The 9,217-nt window shown below is 45.2% G+C and overlaps 1 long non-coding RNA gene across 7 annotated transcripts in view; it reads right to left on the bottom strand.

Moving 5' to 3' along the window:
- LOC146360202 (uncharacterized) overlaps nucleotides 1-9,217 on the bottom strand; it is a 237,175-nt gene that overhangs the window by 209,851 nt on the left and 18,107 nt on the right. The gene's annotated exons all lie outside the window — the stretch shown is intronic.

Raw genomic sequence — 9,217 nt, 5'->3', positions numbered from 1 at the left:
CTGAAAATCAGAAAAGGAAAAAAATAAAAGCTGCTGGTGAAACATTTGCTTGCAGGTCCAAACTTCACTGATCGAGACAGCCATTCTGGTTTTGTTCAATTCAGTTTATTGCTCAATAGCCAACCAGGCTTTTGCATACACATCAAACTAAAAGTCAAAACCAAGAGAGATACAAAATGCCAACATACAAAGGAATCAGACCAAGCAAAATGATAAAAAATGAGAAACAATTCAACAATTCAATTGGATCACTGCCTTGTTGTGGTGAAGGGGCTTGTGTAACTCAGTGAAGTCATAAGCTATGCCGCGCAGGGCCACCCAAGACAGGTCATGGCGGAGAGTTCTGACAAAATGTGGTCCACTGGAGAAGGAAATGGCAACCCACTCCAGTATTCTTGCCAAGAAAACCCCATGGAACGTATCACAAGGCCGGAATGACACCGGAAGATGAGCCCTCAGGTCAGAAGGTGTCCAATATAATACTGGGGAAGAACAGAGGGAATTTCCAAGTAGCGCCAGAAAGAGTTGAAGCGGCTGGGCCAAAGCCGAAAGGACACTCAGCTGTGGATGTGTCTGGTGGTGAAAAGAAAGTCCGATCCTATAAAGAACAATATTGTTTAGGAACCTGGAATGTCAGATCAATGAATCAAGGTAAGCTGGAGGTGGTCAAACATGAGATGGCAAGATTGAACACTGACATCTTGGGAATCAGCGAACTAAAACGGACAGGCATGGGCGAATTTAATTCATCATATCTACTACTGTGGGCAAGAATCCCTTAGAAGAAATGGAGTAGCACTCATAGTCAACAAAAGGGTGGGAAAAGCAGTACTGGGGTACAATCTCAAAAACAATAGAATGATCTCAGTATGAATCCAAGGCAAACCATTCAACATCACAATAATTCAAGTCTACGCTCCAGCCACTGAGGCCGAAGAAGCTGAGGTTGATGGGTTCTATGAAGACCTACAACACCTTCTAGAACTAACACCAAAAAAAGATGTCCTCTTCATCATAGGGGATTGGAATGCTAAAGTAGGAAGTCAAGAAATCACCGGGATAACAGGCAAGCATGGCCTTGGTGTACAAAATGAAGCAGGACAAAGGCTAATAGAGTTTTGCCAAGAGAACACGCTGATCATAGCAAACACACTTTTCCAACAGCACAAGAGGCGACTCTACACATGGACATCACCAGATGGTCAATATCGAAATCAGATTGATTATGTCCTTTGCAGCCAAAGATCGATGAAGAAGCTCTATACAGTCAGTAAAAACAAGACCTGGAGCTGACTGTGGCTCAGATCATGAGCTGCTTCTTGCAAAATTTAGGCTTAAATTGAAGAACATAGGGAAAACCACTAAACCATTCAGGTATGACCTCAATCGTATCCCTTATGAATATACAGTGGATGTGACTAATAGATTTAAGGGATTAGACCTGATAGACAGAGCGCCTGAGGAACTATGGACGGAGGTCCGTCACATTGTTCAGGAGGCAGCAACGAAATCCATCCCAAAGAAAAAGAAATGCAAGAAAGCAAAGTGGCTGTCTGATGAGGCTTTACAAGTAGCTGAGGAAAGAAGGGAAGTGAAAAGCAAGGGAGAAAGGGGAAGATATATCCAACTGAATGCAGAGTTCCAGAGAATAGCAAGGAGAGACAAGAAGGCCTTCTTAAATGAACAATGCAAAGAAATCGAGGAAAACAACAGAATGGGAAAGACTAGAGATCTCTTCAAGAAAATTGGAGACCTCAAGGGAACGTTTTGTGCAAAGACGGGCATGATAAAGGACAAAGAAGGCAGGGACCTAACAGAAGCAGATGAGATTAAGAAGAGGTGGAAAGAATACACAGAAGAACTATACAGGAAAGATCTGAATGAGCCATGATAGTGCGGTCACTGAACTTGAGCCGGACATCCTCGAGAGTGAAGTCAAGTGGGCCTTAGGAAGCATTAGTAACAACAAAGCTAGCGGAGATGACAGTCTTCCAGCTGAGCTATTTAAAATCCTAAAAGATGATGCTGTTAAAGTGCTGCACTCAATATGCCAACACATTTGGAACACTCAGCACTGGCCACAAGACTGGAAAAGGTCAGTTTACATTCCAATTCCAAAGAAGGGCAATGCCGAAGAGCGTTCAAACTACCGCACAATTGCGCTCATTTCACATGCCAGCAAGTTTATGCTCAAAATCCTACAAGCTAGGCTTCAGCAGCATGTGAACCGAGAACTACCAGAAGTACAAGCGGGGTTTTGAAGAGGCAGAGGAACTAGAGATCAAATCAGCAACATTCGCTGGATCATAGAGAAAGCAAGAGAATTCCAGAAAAACGTCTATTTCTGCTTCATTGACTAGGCTAAAGCCTTTGATTGTGTGGAACACAATAAACTCTGGCAAATTCTTAAAGAGATGGGAGTACCAGACCACCTTACCTGTCTCCTGAGAAACCTGTACGAGGGTCAAGAAGCAACAGTAAGAACCGGACATGGAACAACCGATTGGTTCAAAATTGGGAAAGGAGTACGACAAGGTTGTATATTGTCGCCCTGCTTATTTAACTTATATGCAGAGTACATCATGAGAAATGCCGGGTTGGATGAATCACAGGTCAGAATTAAGATTGCCGGGAGAATTATCAACAACCTCAGATACGCAGACGATACCACCCTAATGGCAGAAAGCGAAGAGGATCTCAAGAGCCTCTTGTTGAGGGTGAAAGTGGAGAGTGCAAAAGCTGGTTTGAAACTCAACATTAAAAAAAACTAAGATCATGGCATCTGGCCCCATCACTTCCTGGCATATAGAAGGGGAAGAAATGGAAGCAGTGACAGATTTTACTTTCTTGGGCTCCAAGATCACTGCAGACAGTTTCTTGGAGCCCAAGACTCCCAAAGACACTTGCTCCTTGGGAGGAAAGCTATGGCCAACCTAGACAGCATAGTAAGAAGCAGAGACATCACCTTGCCGACAAAGGTCCGTCTAATCAAAGCTATGGTTTTCCCAGTAGTAATGTATGGCTGTGAGAGCTGGACTATAAGGAAGGCTGAGCGTCGAAGAATTGATGCTTTCGAACTGTGGTGCTGGAGAAGACTCTTACAAGTCCCCTGGACTGCAAGGAGGTCAAATCAGTCCATCCTAAAGGAAATCAACCCTGAATGCACATTGGAAGGACAGATACTGAAGCTGAAGCTCAAATATTTTGGCCACCTAATGCGAAGAGAAACGTCACTGGAAAAGACCCTAATGCTGGGAAAGACTGAAGGCAAAAGAAGAAGGGGATGGCAGAGGATAAGATGGCTAGATAGCATCACCGATGCAATGAATATGGACTTGAGCACACTCCGGGAGAGAGAAGAGGCAGGAAGGCCTGGCGTGCTATGGTCCATGGGGTCACGAAGAGTCGGACACGACTTAACGACTGAACAACAACAACAACAAAATTGTTAAATTAAAATAGCTCAATGACCTGTGTTATCATCTGTTGAAGTAAAGAACTTCCTCTTTCCTAGAGTTAGCTTAACAAATTTAACGGTGTGGTATGTCACAAAGTGGTCTGTCCCAGCCCATAAAAACAGTATTTTGTTTAAAGGGGAGTGATCTCTAATGCCAGCAGGTCAAGGTACTGAATCCTCAAGTGCAAATATAACAGGCATTGCAAAAGAAAGCGGACCAAACCCGCTACCTTCTGGCTTCCAACTGAACAACGTCTATCCATCCCATCTTGGCTACCATAGCATCCCTTAGGCTGGTTGGGAATGCTGGGAGTTGTAGAACTTTTTTTCCCTATCTAAACATGCATAGGACTGCACCCTTAACTTCCGTTAACTGCAAGGTGTTTAATCTGCCTTTAGTTATGAGCCATAGAAAACCATACAGGCAGATAAAATACAATTATGGGGGCAATTTCCCCCATATAGCATGTTGGAACAGCACTTGGCCACTAGTATTGCAATAGTCTCAAAATCAATATCAATCAGATGTCTTGAGACTTCCAGACGAGTACCACCATAGCTCCTTGCAATCAAATAGCCCATGGAAAGGCCCAGCATAGAAATCTTTTCACATATCTTGGTGGCCCATATTCTGTTCCCATGTCTTCATATGCTAGTAGTACAAAAAGAGAGGCCTGTTGAAAAGTTATCTTAAGCCAAAAGTAGATAACCACCTTCTGAGCTTCCCACTGAATAACAGGCTGTCTCCCTCAGAACAATAGGGGTGTGTGTGTGTGCATGTGTGAAGCAACTAATAATAGTTGTATTTCTCCTCCTCCTCCGGAATTGCAGAATTGCGCAATTCTGAAAATCCAATGGTTCACTGCTGTGGTTTTACTCCTGCATAAGCGCACACAGCCCCAGATTGGGTCCATGACATTTCGGGAAGAAAAGATTAAACCATTCCCCCCCACCACCAGTTTCTCCCCAGAAATTCCATCCCCCTCCCTGTGCCTTTAACAGTTGTATAATGGGCAGGAAATCAACAGATACAGCTTCTCCCTCACTGGATCTCCACGGTGGGAAAAGCTTCACTAATTTGCTCATCATGCAGCTGGCGCAGGAGCCCTGTCAGAAAAAAATGGTGCTGATTGTCCCTCCCTCCCTTAGGACCATGTACACACAGCAGCTGCCCATTCTCCTGGCTTAATGCTTTTGCACCAAACAAGAAATGCCCGAAGCACCCCTAGAAAATGCAGGTGCCTTATTCTCTTGGTTGCTTCTCATGCTGACAGCAGGAAACGGTGCAATCCAGGTGTGCAGAACCTCTGGCCCAGGCCAAATCCGGTCTTCAGGGATTCCCCAGATGTCTACACGCCTTTCCCAACCACCAATTGTTTGGTAGTTTCCCAGCTTTTGCATGGTTTCCTGGCTTCTGTGAAGTTTTCCCTCCCATTCTAAAAGGTTGAAATGCCGCTCCCAAGGCTTAGTTGCTGGCAGGAAGAGCTTTGAGCTTAAAATATGCTAATTTTTTAAAAAAAAATTGGACTTGCTCCTTTTGTCTGTGCCCCCACCCACCATTGGAATGCAGCCCCCAAGAGCTTCTCCAGTGAAAGAGGTTCTGCACCCCTGGTAGATGCCCTTGGCAGACCACTTGAGGTGAACCCTCAATAGGTCCTGTCAGCACTGTGGATGGGCAGAAAAATAGCAGAAGTCCCTTGCCCCAGAGACAAACTGTGGAATTCGCTACCTCAAGATGTAGTGATGGCCACCATTTTGGATGGCTTTAAAAGGGGGTTAGATAAATACCTGGAGAAGGCTATTAATGGCTACTAGTCCTGATGGCTACGTGCTATCTCCAGTACCAGAGGCAGTAAGCTTATGTACACCAGTTGCTGGGGAACATGGGCAGGGGGGTGCTCTTGCACTTGTGTCCTGCTTGTGGGTTCCTGGACGACAGCTGGTTGGCCACTGTGTGAACAGAATGCTGGACTAGATGGACCCTTGGTCTGATCCAGCATGGCTCTTCTTATGTCCTTATGTAAATTTGGTGAGCAGAGATGGAGTAGACGACCCTGATCCCCAAAACAACTGCTGTACAAACATGCCCCTTACTTTTTTCACCCTCACAATGAGGATGAACATAGAAAGATGCCTTATACTGCTTGTCCAATTAACCCAAATTCTGCCTACTCCGGCCTTCCCCAACCTGGTGCCCTCCAGATGTGTTGGACTCTACTCCACTCCCATCATGCTGCCTGGGAATAATGGGAATAGAGTCCAACACATCTGGAGGGCACCAGACTGGGAAAGGATGGTCTACTCTGACAAGCAGTGACCTTCCAAGGTCACAGGCAGTGCAAAGGGTCTTTCCCATCACCCCTTTAAACTGGAGAAGCCAAGGCTGAAGCTTGCAACATTCTGTATGTAAAGCATTTGCTCTACTACTGAGCTATGGATGCTCCACTAATGATAATGAGGTTCTTCACACATGATGTTTTCCCGCCCCCTACAACACTACACCAGTGGGTGGTGGGGAGAGAAACAGCCTGTGCACACTAATGGGCAATGTCATCTAGGGAGATCACATTAGCATATTTTTTTCAAGTTTTATTTATTTGCTTCTTTATCCTGCCTTCCATCCGTAAGAGCAGGTCCCCATTGGGTTAACAGCAGCTAGAGTGCAGACTGCAGTACAATTATAGTATGAATTAAAGCCATTTAGAAGCAATCAATAACTAAACAAAGAAGGGCATTCTCTTGCTTGAATCCAACTGTGGGCTGCTTTGCACATGACATAGCAACAGCAAGTCTGCACCCAGAGAAATAAACACTTGTGGGAGATCTTCACATGCCACAGTATCTATTGTCTTTTTTTCCACACCAGTGTACTGGAACATCCCAAGTGAATGGCTGTAACACACGTTTTGCATGCAAAGGATCCCAGGTTCAGTTCCAGGCATCTCCAGGTAGAGCTGAAAATGACCCTTCTCTGAAAACCTGGAGAACCACTACCCATCAGTAGTGAGTCTGATGGACCCATAGCCTGACTCACTAGGCCGCAGCTTCCTATATAAGTAAATACCAAGTGTTATTAGCAGCTTAGCTGTCTACATTTTCTCTGCTCTTGCAACCCCCAAGGAGACTCAAAGAGTATTATCTTTTGTTTTCTTCCTCGCTCTCTTGAACTTAAGGAATCTCTTCAGGACCAAAACAAATGTGATGTGGGAGATCCGTGGGCTGATCTCTCAGTGTTTTTTGTGTGTGTTTTTTTTAACTTTAAAGTATATGTAGGGGGCTCTGATCTTGATAGAAAGAGCAGCAGCACTAGGAGAGGGTTTGTTTGTTTATTAAGCCATTTATTTGTTGGTCTCCAGCCATGGTTGAACACTCAGAGTGGCATTTAAAAACAAAAAATAAAAATATGGTACATACAGTAAAATACACAGTAGCCAATTGCAGCCAGAAGTCCATACAACTAACATAACATAAGCACAAAACTAGATGACCAGAGGGGGTTCTCCACAACAATGGAAGGAGAACTGAATGGAGGATTATCTGGATTTTCCTAGGAATTGGCTTTGGTGCGCTTTGGTCTGCGCAGGGCTCCACGAGCGAGTGCACCGCAAAAGCATAAGTTGCTTCACAGAAAATGCTTCTGGGTTTGGGTGGGGAGGAAGTTGGAGGGAATGACATCTGACTCGCAGGGGCTGCTCAACCAATAAGAGAGGCTCTCCCCCACACCTTTCTCCTATAAAATCCTGGGAGGTTTCCTCCTGTGTCTCAACAAAAGCACATTCCTTCTCTCTCCCCCCCCCACCCATTAATTACTTCCTTACAGCAGGAAACATTACAGAAACACAGCTGTAGATCTTCTCCCTCCATTAAAGCTCCCCATTCTGTGATGGAGTGTGGCTCTGCATTAACTACTGCCTTACAGCTAGAAAAGTGCTTCAGAGCCTTTCGGAGACTTAATCCTATGAATACTTGAAGTACCCTGGCTCCAACCAGCCTGTTTCTCCTTTCCCTTGAAGCTCCCAATGCTGCAAAGGAGCAAAGCTGCAAATTAATTACTGCCAAAAAGAAAGGAAGTAAACATCAAAGACAAGCCTCATTGAACACAATGGGAGTTACTTCTGAGTAGACACACATGTTTGTGGTGGGAAAGACAGGGATTGGAAACACAGGGATGGGAAAGCAGCCCCCTTTCTAACCCGCTGCTGCGCATGATCAAACGTGCAAATTACTTACTTTCAAACGGTGATAAACCAAACAACAGAGAATTGCAGCTTCAAGATAGCGCTTTATAGCCTTTAGGGAATTAGTGCTTTAAAATGTGCTATTTTGATTGAGGGGGATCTCTGTAAAATCTGAAGTGGACAAGCCTCATTGACCACAATGGGAGTTACTTCTGATCAGACACTAATTGGTTTGTGCTGGAAAACACAGGATGAGAAACACAGGGAGAGGAAATACCCCTGGACCGGGGTCATAGATTCATAGAATAGTAGGATTGGAAGGGGCCTATAAGACCATCGAGTCCAACCCCTTGTTCAATGCAGGAAGCCAAGTCAAAGCATCCCTGACAGATGGCTGTCCAGCCTCGTCTTGAATGCCTCCGGTGTGGGAGAGCCCACCACCTCCCTAGGTAATTGGTCCAATGTCATATTGCTCTAACAGTCAGGAAGTTTTCCTGATGTTCAGCCAGAACTTGGCTTCCTGTGAGCCCATTATTTTGTGTCCTGCACTCTGGGAGGATCAAGAAGAGAAGAATCCTTCCTCTCTGTGACAACCTTTCAGTTACTTGAACAGCGCTATCATTTCTCCCCTCAGTCTTCTCTTCTCAAGACTAAACATGCCCAGTTCTTTCAGTCTCTCCTCATAGGGCTTTGTTTCCAGTCCTCTGATCATCTCCTCTCCCCTGGAATACTATACCTGGGGTATCTGCCTCACCCTGCCTAACTGTAGACCCTTGTAGGATGTGACTGATTTAGTCCCCTTCTCACACTCCATTCCACCAGTTCAATCAACACATGCAGAGAAGGGGAATCTCGGTCATTAGCCCTGCCCCCAATATCTGTGCACCCACCGCTGAACTCCAGGCACTGTGCACCATGCAAGAATGGGCTCTATGCATATCAAATACCATACATGCATTCACAGTCAGGAATCCTGGCAGTGCCAAGTTTTCTAACTGCATTCAAGTAGAGCCTGTTCTCACGCTCATGGTGAAAGGCAGGGCTAGCATACCCGAGGTAAATGCAGGAGTTCGGGCACACAACAACTATACCGCAGATAACCCGACTTAAGGAAAATAATCAGACTTAACGTAGTCTCAGGAAATCCAGTTTTTCCATGAGAAGCTCTAGAGTGGCAGCGGGATGGCCATGACATGATGTGCCCTGAACAACCTTGAAACCCAGCCAGCTCACAGCAAATCGACTGTGGAGACACCCCCCTGGGTAAATGAAAAGGTTTTAAGATGGGGGCAAAAATAAAATAAAAGGTGGAACCAGCCAAACCTCTCTGGGATAGGAGTTCCACAGGTGGGGTGCCACAAATGAAAAGGCCCCAACTCCTGTCACCATACACCTTACTTATTTATTATTTATTTATCGCATTTATATCCCGCCTTTTTTTCTCTAAGGAAAGGAACTCAAGGCGGCATACATAATCCTCCTCCTCCTTCTCCTCCTCCATTTTATCCTCACAACAACCCTGTGTGGTAGGCTGGGCTGAGAGGCAGTGACTGGCCCAAAGTCACACAGTGAGCTTCCATGG

Source organism: Heloderma suspectum, chromosome 1, assembly GCF_057233095.1.
Source record: "Heloderma suspectum isolate Gila_16-S chromosome 1, 16-S_ref, whole genome shotgun sequence".
Classification (NCBI taxonomy): Eukaryota; Metazoa; Chordata; class Lepidosauria; order Squamata; family Helodermatidae; genus Heloderma; species Heloderma suspectum.
This window is presented reverse-complemented; position numbering and strand designations above follow the sequence as displayed.